The sequence below is a fragment of the Balaenoptera acutorostrata genome, chromosome 7 (assembly GCF_949987535.1).
Source record: "Balaenoptera acutorostrata chromosome 7, mBalAcu1.1, whole genome shotgun sequence".
NCBI classification, from domain to species: Eukaryota; Metazoa; Chordata; class Mammalia; order Artiodactyla; family Balaenopteridae; genus Balaenoptera; species Balaenoptera acutorostrata.
This window is the reverse complement of record NC_080070.1, coordinates 7555059-7578090: the sequence shown is the minus strand read 5'-3', so window position 1 is coordinate 7578090 and position 23032 is coordinate 7555059. Positions and strand designations below refer to the sequence as shown.

Sequence of the window (23032 nt, the reverse complement as noted above, 5' to 3'; positions counted from 1 at the left end):
AACCCCACAGCAGATCCCAGCCTGGCGGAAACACAGAAAGTGGGGAAGAAGTTAGGAAGACGGTGAGGCCGGGCAAAAAGACGCCAAAGTTAGGGAGAGGCTGGAGCTTTATTCTAAAAATGACTTTGTGGCATTTTTTTGCTTTCACATCTGCTGGTTAGTTAACAGATGAGCTCAGGTAATTCTATGCAAATTATTTTCAGACACTTAGCACTTCAAAGGCCTAGCTAGAAAGGAGAGGAATCACATAAAAAGGGATGATCTGTTGCATTAGCTCAGAAACTCATCACAACTAGTCCCATCTGCTGCTTCCACAAATTCTTGGTCCTGGGAGGCGGCACCACCGTGCCTGATAAAAACCCGCACTGGGAACACAGCTTTCGTTTTCACTGATGTGCAACACGGATATCACTACAATGCATTTTTTAAGGTGCATTTTTTAGGTCATGGTGAAGAGGTATCATTTCATTAGTTAGCACTTCATGTTTTCCACTGGAACCCTCCGTGTCTAACACGCTGGAATACCTTCTATGTGTTTCTACCATTAGTAACAACACCTCTGGAAAAGTATGTCAGGACAAAACCAAAGCTGTTACTAAACTAACAAGTTGCTCCATCAATGACAAAACACTTCAAAGTTGATTTGGAACCAACCTCTCCGTAAGAGGGCATGAAGGGATAAGTTTCCACGTTTATAAACTTCACAAAGCTCTTCCAAATAAAGAAGTAAGTGAAGGTTTTAAGCTATAGAATGATCTGGTAAATATACACAATAGAGAGGAAAAGAAAAAAGGACAGTGATTCATTTAGGGGAAATTATCAAAATATAAGAATCATGACCTCTGAATTAGGATAAGAAATGGAAGTGTACAGACTGTTCTTTAAAAGTATAGGAATAAGGGCTTCCCTGGTGGCGCAGTGGTTGAGAATCTGCCTGCCGGTGCAGGGGACACGGGTTCGAGCCCTGGTCTGGGAAGATCCCACATGCCGCGGAGCGACTGGGCCCGTGAGCCACAACTACTGAGCCTGCGCGTCTGGAGCCTGTGCTCCGCAACAAGAGAGGCCGCGATAGTGAGAGGCCCGCGCACCGCGATGAAGAGCGGCCCCCGCTCGCCACAACTAGAGGAAGCCCTCGCGCAGAAACGAAGACCCAACACAGCCATCAATAAATAAATAAATAATTTAAAAAAAAAAAAAAATGACTTGCTACTAAATGGATGGGGATTTGTGAAAAATCCAATTTTCAAATTTCCCAGTCAAAAGATTTGTTTAGTTTCATAGGTGAAATGGCACGAATATGACTTTTATCCAGGGAAAAAACAGCTTCTCTTATTCAGAACAGATTATCGCTCAAGTCGACCTGTATACAGGGAAACCACAACAACAGTTACGTTTTAGCTCAAAAGACAGACCAGGTTATGGCGGGAAACCATCCAAACCTTAATACAATGGAGTAAAGCTTCACAGGATCACAAACATATAGATTAAATAAAATAAAGGAAAATTATACAGTCCAGAGTCTAATTTATGAATCAACCAAACTCAGATTGTTTTTGCCACCCTGCATCAGTTCACCTTCTCTGGGAACTTTGCACCCACCCTTCTCTAAGGACTGCCACCTCCATGGGAGGGAGCCCGAGGCCCCGGCCCACAGCCCCCTGTAGTTACCAGTGCAGGGATGAATACACAACCAGATGTGAAAGTCTCAGGAGGTTCCCTGCAAGGTCAAGAATGCTCACCCTTTCCACTTAGGTTTGAACCTGGAAACATGCTGCCTGAAGAACTGCTGGAAGCCAACTGCAACCATGAGAGGAGAGCCTGCAAAGAACAGTCAACAAGAGAAAAAGAAAAAACACCCAAAGCCAAGAAATGGACTCTAGTCCCATCACTGAGCCCTGACCAGGCGTGCTTTGCCAAACCAACGCCACAACTGTTCAGTTATGTGAGCCAAGGAATTCCCTCTCTTTTACTTTAACCAGTTTGGATTAGATTTTCGGCCACATGAGACACAGAAGGGGTCTGAGGTATCGTTTTAATATTGAGATTATATACACAACACCACCTGAGTGAACAGAAGACAGGTTCTCGAGCCCTATTTCCTCATGGTCAACAGCATCGGCTCCACTCCCACGTGGTGAGGAGCTCCGCCCCTGCCCTGGGTTTGGACGGCCCTGGTGACCCCAAGACACACCTCTCTACCTCCAGTGACTGGGCCACACAGCACAGGAATCAGCATTCTTCTCTGGGCCACACAGCACAGGAATCAGCATTCTTCTCCATCAAGTCCAACTCTAGTCTACTTGTGAGGGGTCTTTTCCAAAATAAGGTAACATTCCTGCCCCTCCTTACTCAGTTGCCAATGACTGAGGAATTTAAAAAAAAAAAAAAAATGCCCTAGGCATTTTCAGTGCACTTTATGCCCCTCTTTAAAGGTTTTTCATTCCTAAAGGATTTGCCAAATCAAGGCACTCGCCATCTACTAGTCTTGCTGAGTTCTGCTTCTACTTGTCTGAAGAAAACTAAAAAATAAATTACAGGTACTACTTATCCTTCTCAACTAAGTCAATAGCATCAACTTTGACTCTAAACTGAAGACCAGACTAAGGAAGGTAAAATCCAAATTTAACAACATTTAAGTAATAATGATTGCAATATTCTCGATGTCCTTCCCTAACTGAAATTGCCAATTTTGAAAAATCACCAATCTTCAACAGTGCTTTTATATTTAAAATGCTTTTGAGGGCAGCTGTTAGTCACATTTACCAATTTCATTTACTTTTTTAAGTTAAGATCCATTGCTTTAATAAACTCAAAAGGAGATTAATGGTAAATAAGATTCTGCGGGTAAGGCTAAGGGTTAGGGTTAGGAGAACTTAGACCTATAGATGTAACTCTTGGTAAGAGATAAAAATTAATAACCTAAGAGAAGTAGGTCTTACGCCTGAGGGGCTTTATGGAAAACACCCCCATGAGAAGGAGACTAGGAGTGAGGGGCCCAAGGAGGCAAGCGCACAGGGCTGCTGCCTGCGTCCTCCGTTCGGGATCCGCAAGGACAAGCAGACTCCACTGCAGGTCACCACCCTGAGCCTTACAGCGACCCACTCCAGGCTGGCCATGCTCTGGCTCGGCAGGAAGAGCGCTCTGGCGACAACAACGCCTGTTACGGACATGGGGCAGAGAACGTGGGCAGCAGCCCTCTCCACTCCAAACTAAGTCCCAACAATAAACCAACAAGACGGCATCTGGTCCTATTAAATCCTAAGTCCTATCCACAACTTAAACAAAGGCAAGAGCACAGCCTGCAAAGCCAGCCTCCCTGGGTTGGACTCCAGTTCTCCTAGGACTGGCTGTGTGTGAACCTGGTCAAGTTCCCAAACCTTTTTGTTCCTCCCTCTCCGCATGCTGTGAGGAGCGTCCTCGTCACAGAGTTGTCCTGAGAAGTCCACTCTTGTAAGGATGTAAGGCCGCAGGACAGCACCTGTCACAGCAGGCACTACACCATGTAAGTCCTGGCTACCATCACCCAACAGCAGGTGAGGAAGATCAGGATACGATATTCATATAAAAAAGTTAAGTTAGACAACATATCAACGTGAAAAGTCATTTTCTTAAATGATAGACTGTATGCAAGTAAATAAAACCAAAACAGGATGTCAGGGGATCTCAGGAAGGAATACAGACCACACAATGAGTTGGGGTATATAAAAACCACATGAGATAAGCCCATGGAAACAGGTGGGGAGAAAAGGAGCCAACCTAGGAAACTTTGGAAATCTGTGTTTTGACTGGACAGAGGAAGGCTAAAGACGAAAAGAACTGGACAGAAACACTGTCCTCTAGTTAAGTTTTCTCACGGGTACCAGGGCCAAATAAGCAAGCGGTGGTGATGGACTAGAGTCAGAGACAGCAGCGTGAACTCTTCCATGTTCATACACACGCGGACAGGCGCAGGGAGACTCGCGTGCATCCCTGGGTGAGCAGACATGCGTGGGCTTCCAGGCTCCACCCACAGAGCCCAGGAGCAGGACCCCCAGCGCCCACATCTTCCTCTCCTGAATCTCATTACCCAGCACAAGGAAGCCGGGCTCTGGATTAATGGCCGGTTCATGGGCTGGGACCGGGAAAATAGGAGAAAAGCCTGTAGCAGGAAGTAAGGGAATGCTGAGAGGATGAAAGGACGGGAACCAAACTGAAGGCACTCCCAGGGGCCAAAGCTGGAGCAATTTGAGCATCAAACTAAATCACAACGGTATTATAACCGAACTAATAAGTATCCATGAGTCTATGAGAGAAAGAAGTGATTAAATAAACAAGTAAATGGGGGCGGAGAGGCAAGTCTTTCTTACACGGAATTCCAAAACCCATGTGCACACTTCCCGAGCCCACGCGCGGAGCTAGTCCCTTCCCAGGTGCGTCGCTTTCAAAGCAGAATCCAGGGAGGGGAAGGGGACGTCCCAGCGGAGAAACCAGTGACACCCCTGCCACGGTTAGGTCACCCGCCACTTGCACCCCGACGTGTGCTGAGACCAGCGCCGCACCCCAGTCGTATTCTTTCCCCAAACCTCACAACCTCTCACTTCAGTCATCGCTCGAAAACATCACATCAACCCAAACTGAAGGACATTTCGACCAAACATCTGACCAATAAATAAGGTCATGAAAACAAGGAAAGACTGAGAAACTGTCACAGATTGGAAGAGACTAAGGAGACACCTAAATGCGACCTGGTGTCCTGGACTGGACCCTGGAGCAGAAAAAGGACTAAACAGAAAAACTGGTAAAATCCAAATAGTCTCCAGTTTAGTTAACAGTAACATAATAATACTGGTTTCTTAACTTTGACAAATGTACCATGGTTACAGAAATCTAAAATTATTCCAAAATAAAGTTTCTTTTTTAAAGAAGGGAATTAAGTTATACAACAACCTAATGTAAAGACATTCATTTTTAAAATAGGCATCGACTTTTTAAAATGATAAACAGAACAGAAATATTGATATATTAAAAATTAAAATGCTATGTAAAATGTTAAACAGGAAAAAACAAAAAATATACACAGATGGAATTTGAGGGGGAATTTCCCACATCTAATTCTACTATTTAAAAACTCAGACATGACTTGAACAATTTAAAAAGGGGCGAAAAGATCTCCATATGCACTTATAAGATGGTGTTCACTTAAAAAGATAATACACTTACAGGCTATATTAATAGAAATACAGACTCTGAACCAAGGAAATTGTGCCACTGATTATACATATACTGATCAAAGAAATCAAACAATTCTATACAATTCAGGTCCAGTTTAGTTGTGTTTAGGATGGACAGAGAAACATGTCTTTGCCGCAGCTGGAAGACAGCATTAAACATGTAACACAAGAGAAGAGCATCTGAGTTTGGGGTTTTAAAAGAGAAGTATTAATATGCATTCACTCATTCATTCAATATTTATTGAACATTTAACACATGGCTAGGTACTCTTACAGAAACGGAAGGCTCAGCAATAAATAAAACAGACAAAAATCTGTAACCTCATAGAACTTAAAGTCTACTTAGATGGAAACGATCAAAAACAAAGAAAAATGTTTAGTATGTAACATGGCGTTGAGGGCTATGGGGAAAAAAAAAAACAACAGGAAAGTAAGGTGAGGCAGGTCTGGTAAGGTTGGCAAACAAAGGAACCGGTGCTGAACCGCTCAGCACCCAGTGCGTGCTGCAAAGCCAGTGGGATGCAGAGAGGTCACCAACTTGCATTTTGTTCCCACCAACCAGCAAACCCAGTAGTAAAATATGTAATAATTTTTCTAGTAAAGACTCCAAAAATAATTGATTCAATATCTATCCAATGCAGGCTTCAGTAACTCCACAATGCTCCAGTGATCAACACAGCTTTACAGAATTTTCAACTGGCATTCAAGGATTGCTAGGTGTCACAGCGCAGGCTAACCACTAGGTCTAATTATCCTGAACAAATAAAGACTAAAAGTTAACAGCATTTTATAAAACACATATATGCTAACAGCCATTCTCTGTGTTAGTATTATTAAGCCAAATTAAAGAAACAGATTGGCTATTCATGTTAACAAAATAGCATCATTAAATACATGTTGCTGATTTGATTGTCCGTGTTTAATCTGTAACTTTGCTTTGGTTTTACCATAAGAAGTTTATATCTGTACATTTTTAGAGAGCATATAAATAAAATTAAAGTCAAGTCAACCCTGGGGTTGCATTCAACATTCAAGTTTGAAAACTATATTAGAAACAACTGGAGTACTGAAGTAATTCAGGAATAAAGTGATAAGAGTACTGACTGGGTTGACAGTAGTGTGAATGGAGAAAAAAGATGGCAAGAGACATTCTAAAATTTAAAAACCAGATGCACTCACGAGGAGAAAGAAGAACTGACCAAAAGAGGATAAGAAGCCCTAAGTGAGCCACTGCGACCACTAAGAATTTGAACTTAGATCCAGATTGAGACATTAACTACTCACATGGCAGTTACTAGCACAGACAAAGAGAGAGGGTAGAATGTTCAAAGAAAACACCAGACACCATTCTTATGCATTTTGGTCTCAGGACCCCTTTAGTCTATATGGGGCGTATCTACTGAAATTTTGCATATTAGAAATTTTAAACTGAGAACATTTTAAAACATTAATTCATTAAAAAATAACAGCAAGCCTGTTACATGTTAATATAATACCACATTTTATTTTTTAAAAACTATTTTTCTTTTAAAATAATCAGTGAGGGACACTGTTTTACATTTTTGCCAATTTCTTTAATATCTGTCTTAATAGAAGACAGCTGGATTCTCATATCTGCTGCTGCATTCAATCTGTTCCAACATGTTGTTCTGGTTGAAGAATATAAAGAAAATACTTTCCCAAACAGATACTGAACTAGAAAAGGGAAGAGTATCTGGATAGCCTTCTGAGGTAATGGTGAATCTCATGCTCTGATATTACTCCAAAACTGTTTTAAGAAAAGAGTGGCGAGTGCAGCTTGTAATTCAACCTCATAGGTGCTTTTCCTCAAGACAACCACTACCCTTCAGTAAGCAGTGGCGGTTTCTTAAAAGATTAGTTGCAATGTGGAACCTGAAATTGTATCAATAAACTTTTCATACTCTGCTACATTAAAATTCATTGGTCTGTCTCCTTTGAATGCATCTTTAACCCATGCATGACTTTATAATATCATTTCCTCAATATGAAAAACACTGACTGGTCCACTGAGTTATGCAGATTTTCCATAAGTTCATATATTTCAAAAAATCATACTTGTTAAATCCACTGATGTCATCAAAGATGTCTTTAAGTATTTATTGGGAAAGTTGTCAACCTCACAGTGACAGATGCAAGTTTTCCAAAAATTCTAAATTTTGCTTGAAAACTCAAACATTATCACCGGCAACAAATAACGGTTAGTTGTTTTCCTTGAAGTGACAGGCTCACTTCGTTGAAAAATGGCTGCCAAATACCCAAGTCGAAATAATCACAGTTTGTCTGTCAACCCCTCTTTCAAGTGAAAATGGTTCCCCATGAAAAAAGCAGCTGGTGCAGCCTGGAACTCCATCCATAAGTGCAGCTCCCAAAGAAGGTCACACTCGGGCAGCAATCGAAGCCCTTTGTGCACTTTCCCATCCTGTGGCGCAGAACATTAAGATGTGTGCACAGGATCAAGAGTATATAAAATTAACAACTTTTTTCACTTCATCGAGGACATTCTCAAAACTGGCTTTTTATTTTTACTCTCAGTGCTAAGGTGCCAACAGTCCTTACCTACCACTGCTTTTCTACCACTGGTGCAGATGTCAACACAGTAAAAAAGGCAAATAACATCTTAAAATTATTACAAAAATAATTTTAACCTCACAGACCCCCTGAGGCCCACAGAGCTCGCTTGGAGAACAAGTGCCATCAGTATATCCAGACACCGTATGAATCAGAAGTCACAATACCCCGCCTCTTCATTTGCCTAGCAGAGAGCCTGGAACTGGCATATATTCAAATTATATTTTCTAAAAGACAAGTCTGTAACAATGAAAGCCTAGAAATCACCATTCTTGCAACTAATAAAAAAAGCAAACAAAAATCTATGTGAAGAACATTTAATGAGGGATACTTTGCTATAACTGTCAACTATAGAATCCAAAAGAAAGTCTGCCATACATCTGTGCCAAATTAAGAGACTAACATTAACAAAATTTGTTTTAAACAAATTGCTTGTTTTCATCCATCTGTCCTACCCTTCATGCTCGTAAGAAGATAATCATCCCCCATCATGGTCACTCTTCTGACCCCCTTGCTTACCTAAAACAACCCCATCCTCCCAACCAACTCCCCACATATTCAAACTTCACCCTACACACATAAAAGAAACATAAATATCTTGTTCCTTTTCACTTCCTAGCATGCCTCTATTTTTATTTAAAAAGGAGAAAAAAGTGACAAAAATACACAAGCTCACTACTGTTGGACCCAAACAGTCCACCCAAATGACTTGCAAAAATTTAAGGAAAAGAAACTTCTGAAACTTTTGAAGGATTTGGGAAAGCCAGGAATAGAGGTATTATCAACCGGTCAATATGAATTTATGAAACATTCTGAAAGTGCTAAATCCTGTGACAGACACAAGTTTGCAAGATACAACAGGCACCTTAGCGCCTAAACTTCAGTGGATACGACTACAGGTGAGAAAGCATTATAAACAGCACTTGTATTCAAGACACTTTTAGGAAACAGATGTGCCCCTGACTAGTGATAAGGGGGAAAAATACGTATCCCATTTGTAGCCCTGGTTTAAGCAGTGCTAAAAAGGCACAGTCGTGTTAAAAGGCACAGGAAAATTACAGTAATGTGGCAATCTTAGGTGAATGATCAAAAACATTAACTGGATTGTTTCAGCAAAAATGAGTAGCCTCTGCAGTAATGTATTTTCTACAAAAATAAGATCATTTTCCTTCCAGCAGAAGAATAAACTAAACTCCTAAGTTCAATAGTTCAACATGGAGTCTACAGACCAGCATTCCTGTGTTTATTCGAAAGTTCTATCCATTCACAGACCCGTCCTAGAAAAGAAATGGCATATAAATTTACACCAAGTGGAAAACTGAACTATCATAAAGGTTATAAATAGTTTGCTTGGAAAACAGATAAAACAGATTAACAAAGTTCGCATCTAGAGGGTAAAGTTTTCTTTGAAAACTGTACGAAACCTATTTTATAAGCTAAATCCTCTCATTTTGTTGGGTACATACTCAGTTTACTGAGACACTGTTGGAGGGGAAACAGAACAAAGACTGATGTACCAGAAACTAAAACTATGATACACAACTCACTGTAATTCAAGGACGGGACATGGGATGCATATTATTTCTTCAACACTCCTTTTGATATAGGCAAAAAAATGAAAAGGTAGGTTAAGTCTGATGACAGCCTTTCTTCCTTATAGGAAGTCTATTTTAAATCTTATACCTCAAATAAGCCAACCTAGTACAAATTTAACAACATATTAATATATTGGCAAAATTTTAAGAGAAACCCACTTTAGGTAAATACAAGGGATCTACCCATCATTCCAAGCAATAAGTTACCTAAGTGAGCATAGATAGGGGACAGGAATCTGCTGTCCCCACAGCCTGCTCTGCACATCCTCGACACTATTTAGCCGCGCAGAGTGATTCCGGTGCTTAGCGCTTTCCATATAGCATTGGCCCCTAAGTGCAAACAAACAACTCTGTGCTCAACAGAAGAACAGTGATCTGTTCCCATACTAGAGGAAAGATGGGCTGCTTCTGGACCTAAAGAGAAGGTATTTATGATACAGAATCTTCCTAGAAACTCCCCATGGGCAATTCTGCCAACATACTAGTGTTGCCTGAGACACTGACCTTATATCTTAACCCCCAAACAAAACACAATTCCCTCTATATTCTGAAGACAGAATCATAAAAAGAACTTGGTAGTTCAAACTATTAATCCCAAAGTATTTACAGAACCTCTCAGAATTTCCAGGCATCCTACAACCAAGTAACCCTTACCTGGTAGTTTCAGCACTGGAGTTTGGTGAGTTTGGTGTACACCACAAGGGGGTAAAAATGTTTGCAAGTGCCATTTATTTAGCCCATGGACGACAGAACTCCTCAGAGACCCTTCAGAAACTCCTTAGGCTCATCTCTACTCTGAAAGTCATTCTCTTGCTCAAAACAGAAGTAGTTTTGGGCCAACATGGAAGTACAGGAGGTAGGGGCAGTGATGAGATATAAGTCTTTTCATGATTTTCCTATACTTAAGGTTCATGACAAATATCAATATAAATATATTGCTGAGGTACTAGAAAATGTCCAACCCTTCAAGTACTACTGACAATCAATGATATTTTCAGTATTTGTTACCAAAGTATAGTGTCTATTTTATTACTATAACATCGCTTATCACAAATACTTAAGCCCTGAGAAGAAATATTTTTGAGTCTCCAAATAACTATGGCAATGCTATAAAGAATTCACCAACTACAGGTAAACCAGTTGTACAATCCCTGCAGTTACCTCTCTGCAATTACCACACCAACACTAAGGTTTTTAGGCAGGAAAAAAAGACTTCAATCCCAGCACTTCCTCTGGTAAAAGAAAAGGAGGGGGCTAAAATGAGTGCCTAACATTTAGGAATTTTAGACTCTGGGCACAGAAAAGACATGACTTTTTGTTTGGTAATCTAGCTTTAAAAGTTGTAATAGGGGCTTCCCTGGTGGCGCGGTGGTTGGGAGTCTGCCTGCCGGTGCGGGGGACGCGGGTTCGGGCCCTGGTCTGGGGGGATCCCACGTGCCGCGGAGCGGCTGGGCCCGTGAGCCACAATTGCTGAGCCTGCGCGTCTGGAGCCTGTGCTCCGCAACGGGAGGGGCCGCGATGGTGAGAGGCCCGCGCACCGCGATGGGGAGTGGCCCCCGCTTGCCGCGACTGGGGAGAGCCCTCGCGCAGAGACGAGGACCCAACACAGCCAAAAATAAATAAATAAATAAAATTAAAAAAAAAAAAAAAAAAAAAGTTGTAATAGAATGTCTCTTTCTCAAGGGTAAGGGAGAGAGTATCTCACCCTTTATCTGAACAGCCCTAACGGGTGAAGACTGAGGCACCCAATAAATAGACGGAAGAAATTTCTAGTCTAGAAAACTGCATGGCCAGCGAGCCATTTAGTTATATGCTGTTAGGGGACCACACGTGACACCAGACAAATAGTAAAGAAAAACTACTTTATTTCTTTAACTACAAGAGTAAATTCTATAGGAAAAAGTGAGAAATAATGAGTATGAACTTGCCAGTGCAGATCTGTACAAAGAGTAATGCTATGATAGTTTTCATTTACATTACACACAACATTCTCTGAATAGTACTTCATTTCTGACACTTCCCGGTCACCAAACACGTGGAGTTTATGTACCCAGCTGGGTACCCTACACGTCAACTCAAATCTGACACGATCTACCTGGAGATAGGTTTTCACTAATTAATTTGCTAGAGCTGCTCACAGAACTCAGGAAAACAGATTACCAGCTTATTAGAAAAGAATGTAACTTAGGAACAGCCAGACGGACGAGGTGCATAGGGCCAGGCATGTGGGAAGGGGCACGGGCCTGCCACTCTTCCTGAAGCTCCATGTGTCCACCAACCCAGAAGCTACCCGAACTCTGCCCCTTTGAGTTTTTATGGAGGTTTCATTACACAGGCAAGGTTGGTTGATTAAATAATTGGCCACTGGTGACTGAACTCCATCTCTAGCCCCTCTCCCCTCCCCAGAGGTTGGGGGGGGGGGTGTCTGAAAGTTCCAACCCTCTAATCTCAAGTTTGGTTTCCCAGCAACCAGCCCCCACCCATCCTTAGGTGTTTTCCATAAGTCACCTCTTAGCATAAACTCAGGTGTGGCTGAAAGGGGTTGGTTACAAATAGCAAAAAACCCCCTTATCACTCTTAACCACTTAGAAAACTCCAAGGGTTTTAGGAGCTCCATGCCAGAAACAGGACAAAGACCAAATATAAACTTATTATAAATCACAATATCCCCATTTGATTGTTTAGAAAGAAAGTTTAGTCAGATATATCATAGTCCTAAAAGACTTTTAGGTGCTATTATGCCTATCAGGCAGAGGCAAAAAAGAGGAAAAAAATAGGCTTATAATCAGCATTAGATGTTTTATGAATTGATGAACTGGTAAAGGAATTTGGGAGAAATGCATAGAACGCAATTAAATGCCAGCTAGGGAGCACGGCAATTACCTGTGATAGTAACATGAACTCAAGTCCAGTATTTCTCAAACTCTCCAGAGAAATAGATCTAAGTGGCTAACAGAAGCCCAGCACCTAGCAAGCATCTCAGTATTCGAGCTAAGCAGGACCCTAGAAGCAGCAAAAGCCTATTCTCAAAGGGATCTTGGTCCTCCTGGTTACACGAACTTAAGCAAGTTACTTACCTTCACCAAGTCCCTATTTCTTTATCTGCGAAACAGAGACACAGATATCCTCTTTGAAGGCACAAGGTAGATCCTCAATAACCACAAGTTGCTCAGTTTGTTCACCCCGGTCATTTAGCAGTGGAGATCCACGAAAGCTACTTGCCAAGGAAATACAACTAGTTTAACGGCAGAGCCTAGCCTAGAGTCTGTGTTCTTTGCACAATATCCAGCTGCCAGTGGGAAGGCACCCTCTAAAATATCTTCTCCATAGCTAACTTGAGCTCTGTATTTCAGACAGACAAATATTCTCTGAAGAGGCAAAATTACTTACGGGGCAAGTAGAACAATTCATCCTCTCCTTCCTTTAAGCCTGTTCAAGCAACATTTCTGCCATTTAAAAGTCCTTACTGATTACTCTAGAAGGGCATTTCCCAACCTTTTCTTTTTTTTTTTTTTTAATTAATTAATCTATTTATTTTTGGCTGTGTTGGGTCTTCGTTTCTGTGCGAGGGCTTTCTCTAGTTGCAGCGAGCGGGGGCCACTCTTCATCGCGGTGCGCGCGCCTCTCACTATCGCGGCCTCTCTCGTTGTGGAGCACAGGCTCCAGCCGCGCAGGCTCAGTAGTTGTGGCTCACGGGCCTAGTTGCTCCGAGGCATGTGGGATCTTCCCAGACCAGGGATCGAAACCCGTGTCTCCTGCATTGGCAGGCAGATTCTCAACCACTGCGCCACAACCTCCCAACCTTTTCTGACCAATAAATCCCCTGCATGGTAATTTATCTAATGGTACCCATTAGAGATTTAAAAAATAATTTTGCAAATTTTGCTTGCACTATTAAATAATCTGAATATAGAAACATTTTAGATCAGAATTTTATGAATAAGGATACTCACACCGTAGCTTTTGTCTACCTAATAATATGATAGATCATTATACTGTTAAAAGATTATGAAGTTCATCTTATAGAATCTTTTATAATATTCAAAGAACAGATAATTATTTTCTCATTTAGCAAATACTATACGGTTTTTTTAAAGTAATTAAAATGCATGACTTTCAACAAATTTCAAAAGTAAAATGTTTGGTTTACAGGCTGCATGTATATTAGGCAAAGGGCAAGTTCACAATAAATAGTAGTTAGTTCCATTATTTGTAAGCACACAGTAGGTATTCATGTACCTATGAATAGCACACAGTGAAATTTCACTATAGGCTATGGCATCAAAGACAAATAAAAGCTGCTTTAATGATGATTGGAATTCTTCCCCTGTTTAAAGAAAATCAACTAGTTTTCTAAAATTTTTGTGTTTTGCTTACAAAAAGCACTTCTCAGATGGTCTTCAGTAACAAAAACCAAAGCACTAAAATAGATAAAATAGTCATGATGTTTTGTCTTTTTTACACTTTTTTAAAACTTACTAGAAACATCTTGACATGCTATGTACAATAGCATGCATTTAGCTCGCATAAATGCAACAGAGGGATAAAGATCATCCTGAGATAAATTTGCAGAATCATTATTTTATGTTCTCACTTTTTTCCATGATCAGAGTTTCTCAAGCTTTCTATCTTTAGTCAAGAGTATACTAGGGATATAAATTAAAATTGTATAATAGTACCTGACAGCAGGTAGCAAAGCTCACTGGGTGATACACAGAACAGCCGAAAAACTCACCTGAGACAGACTCTTGAAGGCTCTGCTTTAAAGGGGTGCTATTTAAATCACTATTTACTGAGTTGCTGCTGAAGAAGAGAGCCTCAAGTTTTCAGAGCTCTGGTCCTAAATCAATTTCACAAAATTTTATTTCTATCTACTATGTACAGAACCCTTTTTTTTTTTTAAAGGAAGGTACTTTTTCTTTTTTTAATTAATTTATTTATTTTTATTTATTTATTTTTGGCTGTGTTGGGTCTTCGTTGTTGCGCACGGGCTTTCTCTAGTTGCGGTGAGTGGGAGCTACTCTTCGTTGCGGTGCGCAGGCTTCTCATGCGGTGGCTTCTCTTGTTGCGGAGCACGGGCTCTAGGTGTGCAGGCTTCAGTAGTTGTGGAACGCAGGCTCAGTAGTTGTGGCTCATGGGCTTAGTTACTCCGCGGCATATGGGATCTTCCCGGACCACGGATCGAACCCGTGTCCCCTGTGTTGGCAGCAGACTCTTAACCACTGCACCACCAGGGAAGTCCCAGAACCCTTTTCTAACCTCTACCATGCAGACGAGTAAATTAGAGCTTAAAGTCAAGGGGAGAGGGAAAGAGAAAAACACAAGAGAACTGCTGGCTATTTCCCTCGAAGCAGGAGAGAAGCTGTCTAGTTTGGTTGGGAGAAGGGGATGGGGTGTTCCGAGCCAAACAGGCTAATAAACAGCATCTTGAGATGCTAAAATGGTATGGAAGACACTGCAGAAAGAGGACAGAGCACAGACTCTCCATGTGAGCCTTCCTGGAGACAAGTAAGAAGACCAGTTGAGCTCAACAAGGGAAAAGTATAAGAAAACTATCAGAGGTGAGACTAGTTGAAAGAGGTGGGCTGTTCCGTAGCCAGCCTGCAACACTAGCTTCAGGAGTTTCTCATGGAATCGACAGCCATGGAAGACTTGAGCTGGGCAAGGACGGGACCACCTGCAGAGGTGTACAACACCCAGCAAAAGCCCAAATGCTTGCTTTTTTTTTTTTTCTCCTTTATTTAACAGGGAAAAGGAGGTACTGTGTATTACTTGTATAATGAAGAAAAACTAAAAATTATTATGGGAGTAAATTAGCTGTTGAGCAAAAGAACTGATACTCTGCAGAAATAAAACAGTACACAAATCAAGTATATATACTCTGAAAAGCCATCTGATTATATAGCAAAAAATTTACTTAACTGTCAAAATAGGTAAACGAAGCCTGGCAACCTTATCATCACTTCTACATTACCAGAGTCTAAGATCAAAGTCACTTTTAATATCCCCATTTATCCTCTGAAGAAAAAAAATGTTAGAAAAATGTTAACTCACTAATAAACGAAAAGGTCCAAATTACCCAAAATGAAAATTTAAAGAATTACTAAATATTATCACTTTCAAAACTAGTTAGCTTAATTTTAAAATTCCTCATGCCACACACCTAATACCATCAATATAAATAATATCCTTTTAATGTCCATGTTTCTGCAAACACAAGACGTTTTGTTATACCAAGAACTAAATGATTTGTGGATTAAGAATGAATTTGTTTTCACACAATTTAACTGAATTTAAACAATTACGCTTCTAGTACTATTACCTAACTTGATCTATATATTGTCAAAAACACAAAATCAAAGTAGAAAATTAAGGAGAAAACGTTTGCAACACATACATCTGACAGAGAATGTGTACCCAGAATACACAGAGACCTCTTACAACTCAATGAGGCAAACACCCCAATTTTTTAAATGGACAAAAGGCTTGACCGAAAAATGCATACAAATGGCCAATAAGCATGTGAAAAGATGTCCAACATCACTGATCACTTGGGAAATGCAAATTAAAACCACAACAAGATACTCAGCACTCAGATGCCAGTGACTTAAATGAGAGCAACACGGGACATGGGTGAAGACTCAGCGAAAATGTGGAGAAACCACAGCTCCCCCACGGAAACAAGTCAACCCTAACTCCACGCAAAACGGGACAATCGCTTGGGGAAATGGTCTGGCAGTTTCTCATAAAATTAAATCAATATTTACCACATGACCCCACAGTCTAACTACAAGGTATTTACCCAAGAGAAAGTAGAAGATATGTTCACAAAAGGCTTGCCCAAATGGTCACAGAGGCTTTACTAATAAGAGCCAAAACGGTACACAGACCCATCAACAGGTAAATGAAGAAAACATAGGATATTCACACAATGGAATATTACTGAGAAATAAAGAGAAACTACTGAAACAAGCAACAACATAGATAAATCTCAAAAACATGTTGGATCAAAGAAGTCAGTCACAAAAATGTATATTCTGCGTAATTCCATTCATGTGAAATTCTTAAACAGGAGAAATAGGACTGGCAGTTGGGAGCACAAAAGAACTCTGAAATGATAGCAAGGTTATATCTTGATTGAGGTGACAGTTACACAGATGTTTACATTTGTCAAAACTCTTCAAACTGTACCCTTCAAATACGTGCATTTTCATGTATATAAACTACACTTCAATAAAGTTGACTTTGCACACTAAAAAATGGATACCTCTCTAGAAAGTGATTTGGCAACATCTATTAAAACTTGAACTGTGCATAATCTTGAACCAGCAATTCTCCCTATAGAAAGCCATCACACAAATGTTCAAAGCTCCATAAGGATGTTCCCTCCTTGCGGGGAGAGCACAACGTCCACACAGACGGCTGGTTCACTGCATGACGGCACAGAAGCCGGCATACTGCGTATTCCACGTAACAAAACAGCCTGAGAGCTTAGAGCAGAGGGCAGCAAACTTCTGCAAACAGCCACATGGTTAAGTGCTTTGAGGCTTGGCAGGCCACATCCAGTCGCCTTGCATATTCTTTTGGGGTATTTGCTGTTGTTTTACAACTCTTTTAAGAAATGCTAAAATCATGGGTAACTCGAGGGCCTTACGAAAACAAAGAACACACACACACACACACACACACACACACACACACACACACACCACCCCCACCCCCCCCACCCCAGGCTGAGAAATCAGGGCTTTGAAGCCCAAATGCCCAAATTCAAATCCATACTCTACCACTAACTAGTTACCTAAGCTCTCCATCTCTTGTTATTACAGTGTCTATGTAAAATAAATGAAAGCACTTAAAACAGTGTTGACCACATAGCAAGCTTTAAAGAAATAGCAAGCTTTTTAAAATGAAACAGATCTCTGCATTGACCTAAAAAAATGTTTCATAACAAAATAACTTGATCCTGTTTTTGTAAAATACATGTATTAATATATATTCATATGAATACACTGGAAAGTTTGGGAAGAATATACAGCAAACTGTTAAGGGTAGGGAATGGGGTTACAGGGATCAAGAAAGTTTTCACTTTATAAACGTCTAAATTGTTTTCAGTTTTTTTAATTGAACACATATTACCTGTTTTTAATCAATACATAATTCAAAGTAAACAGAAATGGAAAGCGTACGTGGCGCCGTTTTCTTCACATACAGGTTCTAAGCACGTACTTAAGCCTGGGAAGTGTTTAGTTCCATGAATGAGAAAGTACATCAACTCTTATAAACAATACTAGTGCAGTAACTAAGAATCACTTATCAAACAATTTGTGTCAGCTGTAGTTCTAAGGGCTTCACATGTATTAACTCATTTAACTCTCTCAACAACCTTATGGAATGAGTAGTTATCATTAGGACCACCAATTTACAGATAGGGAACTTAGACATCAAGGACAACGTGACACAAACTGGCAGTTCGGGAACTGGAACCCAAGCAACGTGACTCCAAAGACCACACTCTCAAAACTTGTACTGCCCCCAGAGCGCACACTAGTACAACTCCGGCTGAAAAGAAATCCACAAAGACATCTTTTAGTTTGTCTAGGGCATCAGAGCCCATAAAACTACAATTATCTACTTTTAAATATAACTCTCTGATTGATTCAAATAAACTCACTCTTCTTGGAACCAATCCGTCTTCAATCATCCAGGAGACCAGCAGATAACACGAAGTAGATAAAATGGAGCCAAACAGAATCTAAGTTTGGATCCTGACTGCAAATTCCTAGCTGGATAATCCTGGGCAAATTCTTAACCCTCTACATCAAAGTTTCCTTATCTGTAAAGGTTTGCAGAGTTTGTTGTTGTCGTTGTTAAAGTTTTTTATGGTAAAACATACATAACATAAAATTTACCATTTTAACCATTTTTAAGCACACAATTCAGTGGCATTAGACACATGCAAAATGTTGTGCAGCCATTACCACCTTCCACGTCCAGAACTTTTTCACCTTCCAAACAGCAACTCTGTCCCAATTAAACACTATCTTCCCGTTCCCCTCTCCCCTCTGCCCCTGGTAACCTCTAATTCTACTTTCTGTCTCGGAATTTGCCTGTTCTAGGTGCCTCCTATAAATGGAATCATACAATTGTTTCCCTCTGTGTCTGGCTTATTTTCCTTAGCATAACATTGTCAAGTTTCACCCATGTTATTATATGTGTCAGTACGTCATTCCTTCAATAGCTGAACATTCCATTGTATGTATACCCCATGTTTTGTTTATCCAAACATCTGTTGATGAATGCAAGGTGGCTTTTACAAGAATTAAAAACAAAGCCTCTGATGTGAATGTTACCCCAATAAAAACAAACAAACCAAACAAACAAATGAATGAATAAAGAATCTGGCAAATAGTAGGCTCTTTAATATTAATGTCTTTTTTTTTCACTTCATTTTTGTCATATTTTTGTACCACATAGTGGTGCAGTGGCAAGATATAAAACAGTGCAACCATCTTAAAAATTTATCAGCTATGCCTTTTGAGATATTATTGGATTTACAAATCTACATTTATCATATCATTTTAAAAGAATGATGAAGAACATCCCAATAAATAATCTGTAATTACACTGGCACTACTTCCTTCAGTTTTAGCTTCAAAACCTACCTCAAATTATTCCAATAAAGAACTCATTAATGGTAACTAGACACCTAACGATTAAAAGATGTACTCGCCCCTTATATTTTTGTACAATTATCAATTTCAACACAAATTAAGCAGATACTATATGCTAGGTAGCCAGATGATCCGTCAAGGTTCTCTCTAGCTGCCTGAAATACCAAACATGAAAACCAATAGCTGCACCTAAAGGATATCCAATTTTCAATACCTCAGAGTGTTAATAACTAGGAGAGACCTTGGAACTTGTACATCTTGACAATTATTTTTCTTTATAACCACTGCCTCTCAAAGAGGGAGAAAAACACCTTCCAAAGTTCCTCACAACATAAATATGAATATATCCTGTTTCCTTTGCAACTTCCTTTGTCAAATTATTTCCTTACATTTTTTGGATTTCCTTCATTCATTCAACTATTAACACCTACTCTCTAGCAACCACCAGGTATAAAAAGAAAAGTAAGACAGAGCTTCTGACTCAAGGTACTTAAGACTGTAGTGAAGGAGTCGGAGGCACCAGCAAGTGATTACAATACAATTGGATACATGCTACAATAAAGGTATGAACAAAGCCCTTGCAGGCACAGGGAAGGCCTCTAGCAAGTGAAGCTTTCTCTGAACTTAACGAGCTGTTCCTCTCCTGCTCTCCTCCAAACTGAAGATTTCACCTGCCCATCTAGAATTCTTCATCATTCCCAGAAAATGTTTTCTTCATTTGTACGGACATAAAGACTTCAAGGCAAATCCATAAATCATTTCTAATTGACCCCAGAAGACATTAGATCAGCTGACAAGCGGATTTTTCCTTGCTGTTAGTTCTTTAAAAGCAGCTCAACTTTCTTAATCACTTTTTAAGGCCAGGACAGAACCTAATTCACACTCTTTGAGCATGCCAGCTCAAAGGATGGAGGATATCCTGGAAAACCTCAGGGTGAGCTGGGGAAATGTGCCTAAAAATTTAAGTGGCCAACACAAAGATAATCACTTACACGTACGCATGCAAGGCAAAGCTGGTATAAAAGTATTAGAGCTCTTTTTTTTTTTTTGCCTAATTACACTAAATCAACAAGTGTGTTCTTTTAATCACTGCTACTTAAACTAAACATTCTCAATTCAAATAGAAAAAATTTAAAACCAATTCCCCAAAAAAACTTAAAAAAAAAATCTTGTGACAAGTACAAAGATAGTAATTATCAAATACAGTGTACACAAGAAGGGAAAAACTGGAATTTTATATCCTAAAAGATCCAAATTTCTGCCAAAATCTGCGTAACTAGTTCATCTCATAACAATGGGCAAGACTTTTTTATATAATTACCAGCAACTAATATAAATGTAAACAATACTTAGGAACAGCACCTGGAATGTCTGTCCGTTCAGTGGTGTCCAACACTGCAAAATATGTAATAAAGACTTTTACAATGCATTTCTTTGTCTCCATTTTTATGAAACCATAAGACAGTAGGCTGTACATCAGATCATCAGAACAATGCAAATCAGAAGAGTGTCTATGTGTTTCTAAATTCCTTTTCTTTGAATATGTTCACTTTCCACAAAAATTAGAATTTAAGATGCCATTTTCCTAAGTGCTTCCAGGACTTTAAACATTACATTCTCTAACACACCTCCAAAAAGAGAGAATGGGATTCTTTATATCTAGGACTAGCATCCTATCTATTCCTATCTTTAGGGAATATGAAAAGGAAATTAAAATATGTCTTAAATGCTTTCATTTTCTTGCAAATAAAATGATCAATAAACTAATTAGGATTACACACTTGTTCTACTTTTATTTCCAAACATAAAATAATTGCTAATGGTCATGAATGAAGAGTAATGGAAAACAAACTCCAAGACCCCCCCCTAGCTCCCTGGTGGTCTAACAGTTAGGATCCCAACCGATCTCAAAACTCTCTAGAAGTATAGATTACAGTCAACTGTGTCAGCATTAGTGTTCTTTAAAGATTTTTTTAAAATATTGTTTTAAATGTTGTTTTATGTGACACTGAAACGCCATAAAACTAAGCTGATAATGACCTTTCAAACCCAGCAAGTAAACCTTGTAGTAAAATATTTTTAAATACCAAAGACACATCTTTATTTCCAAATGAATTTAAATTTTACAGATCCTGTGTGACAAACAAAGGAAGTTTAACTTAACTGTGGACAGCACACATTCGATTTCTTAGGCAACAAACATTTCTGCAGCCAGCCTTTTCTGACTCAACAAAGCTATTGTTCACAGAAAACAAGACCAATTAATGAGAAATTGCTAACCATACCACCTAAATACACGTTTGTCATAAACATTTTCTTGTGATCAACTTTCAACCATCTCATCCTCATTCATCCCCTAGGGATTTGGGGAATAATCGCTTACTAAATGACAGCTGATTTCGTTAGCACCTGTCGCCAGTCTCAGCTGTATCACACAAGTTGGCCGAAACAGCCTGTAATTTTTTTTTAAGATTATGATTCTTTAGAAAGTGGGGACTCATCAGGCGTGAGTTCACCAAGTTTTCCAAAATATCGTGCTTCTCATTCCTCCCATTTTTTTAAAAAGTGACCCTGTGGCACCGACTTTTGGGTGGGCGGGGGGGAGGGGTGCCACAATGACGCGGGAACTCGACGGAAAGCCCTCCGAAACGAACAAAACCGGGAAGGGGGAGAACAGCGAGACCCTTCCCTCAAACTTAACAGAAAGCCCGCCGAGAAGGCGAAGGCGGCCAGGACCGCCTGGTCCGAGCGGGTGGAGACGAGGAGCTCCGGAGCCCCTTTCCGGGGAAATGTCAGACGCGCGGCCGCTCGGAGTCCGGTCTCCGCGCGCCGTCCCGGCCCCCGCGGCCCCGGCCGAGCCTGCGCCCTCACGGGGAGGGGGCGTGGAGCCGAGCCCGCCCGCTGCACCGCGGCCGCCGCTCCCCACGCCACTCTCCCGCCCGCTGTCAGGCCCCGGTGTCACTGCCCCTTCCTCGCGCCGAGCTCCCCCGAGACACAGTCCGTCCTTTGTCTGAGTGCGCACTCGGCGCCGAGGTCCCACCAACTTGTGTGCGTCCCGTCCCACCCGGGCGCTCCCGCCGCGGCGCTCCACACAAAGGAGACCGGGGCTCGGGCGGCCGGCCCGCCCCGGGCACCGGAGCGCCCCCAGCCCAGCCCCGGCGCCTCCGGAGGGGCGGGCGCGCGAGAGGACCCCTTCGCTTGCCCCCCGCGGCGCCCGCCCGGGCTCCCGCCTCGGGTCGCCGGGTCCGGCACTGCCCGCCCGTGGCGGTCGCGCGGGCCGGCCCGGACCCACGACCCCTTCAGAAGGGTCTCCTCTCACCCCGCCAGCCAAAGCGGCGCCCCGGGAGAGCCCGCTCGGGGCGATACCGGGACGGGCAGAGCGGCGGCGGGGATGTCCCACCACCGCCGCCGCCGCCCCTCGCCGGGCTCCGGAGCACCGCCGGCCGGCCGGCCCGACAGCGGCGCGTTACCTGCGCCCCGCGCCCCAGCCCGCGCCGCTCCCGCGCGCCGCTCCCGCGCGCCGCCGCCGCCGCCGCCGCTGCCGCCGCCGGGGCTCCACCGCCTTCTGCGTCCCACTGGGTGTCGGACGCTCCCGGACCGAGCGCCAAACCCGGCAGCCCAATCGCCATCGCTTTTATTTGGCCCCCCCGTCCAACCAAGCGCCGCCCCGATTGGCGGGACGCGAGGCGGGCTCCCATCCAATCACAGGGCCCGCCGGGCTCTGAGGCGCAGAGCCAGCCCCACGCCGAGGCGCCCGCGGGACTCGGTCGGGCCGGGCCGGCGGCGCGTGCGCGCGCCAGTGCGCGCGCGGGTGGGTGGGCGCCGAGGGACGCCGCTGCTGGTGGAAGCGCTGCGCTGGCTCTTTGTTCTTTCGCGGAACGCACGGCGCCTTTCAGGAAGGCGGTGGGCCGGCGCGCGGGGACGAAGGGCCTCTGGAGCCCGAATCCCGGGCCGCGGGCGGGGG

At 42.0% G+C, this 23032-nt stretch overlaps 1 protein-coding gene across 4 annotated transcripts in view; it reads right to left on the bottom strand.

Moving 5' to 3' along the window:
* EZH2 (enhancer of zeste 2 polycomb repressive complex 2 subunit) overlaps positions 1 to 22690 on the bottom strand; it is a 62624-nt gene extending 39934 nt beyond the window's left edge. For all 4 annotated transcript variants that reach the window (XM_057549924.1, XM_057549926.1, XM_057549928.1 and 1 more), the window contains exon 1: positions 22539 to 22690. The gene's annotated coding sequence lies outside the window, so the exon portion shown is untranslated. The remainder of the gene's footprint in view (positions 1 to 22538) is intronic.
* Positions 22691 to 23032: the final 342 nt, after the last annotated feature.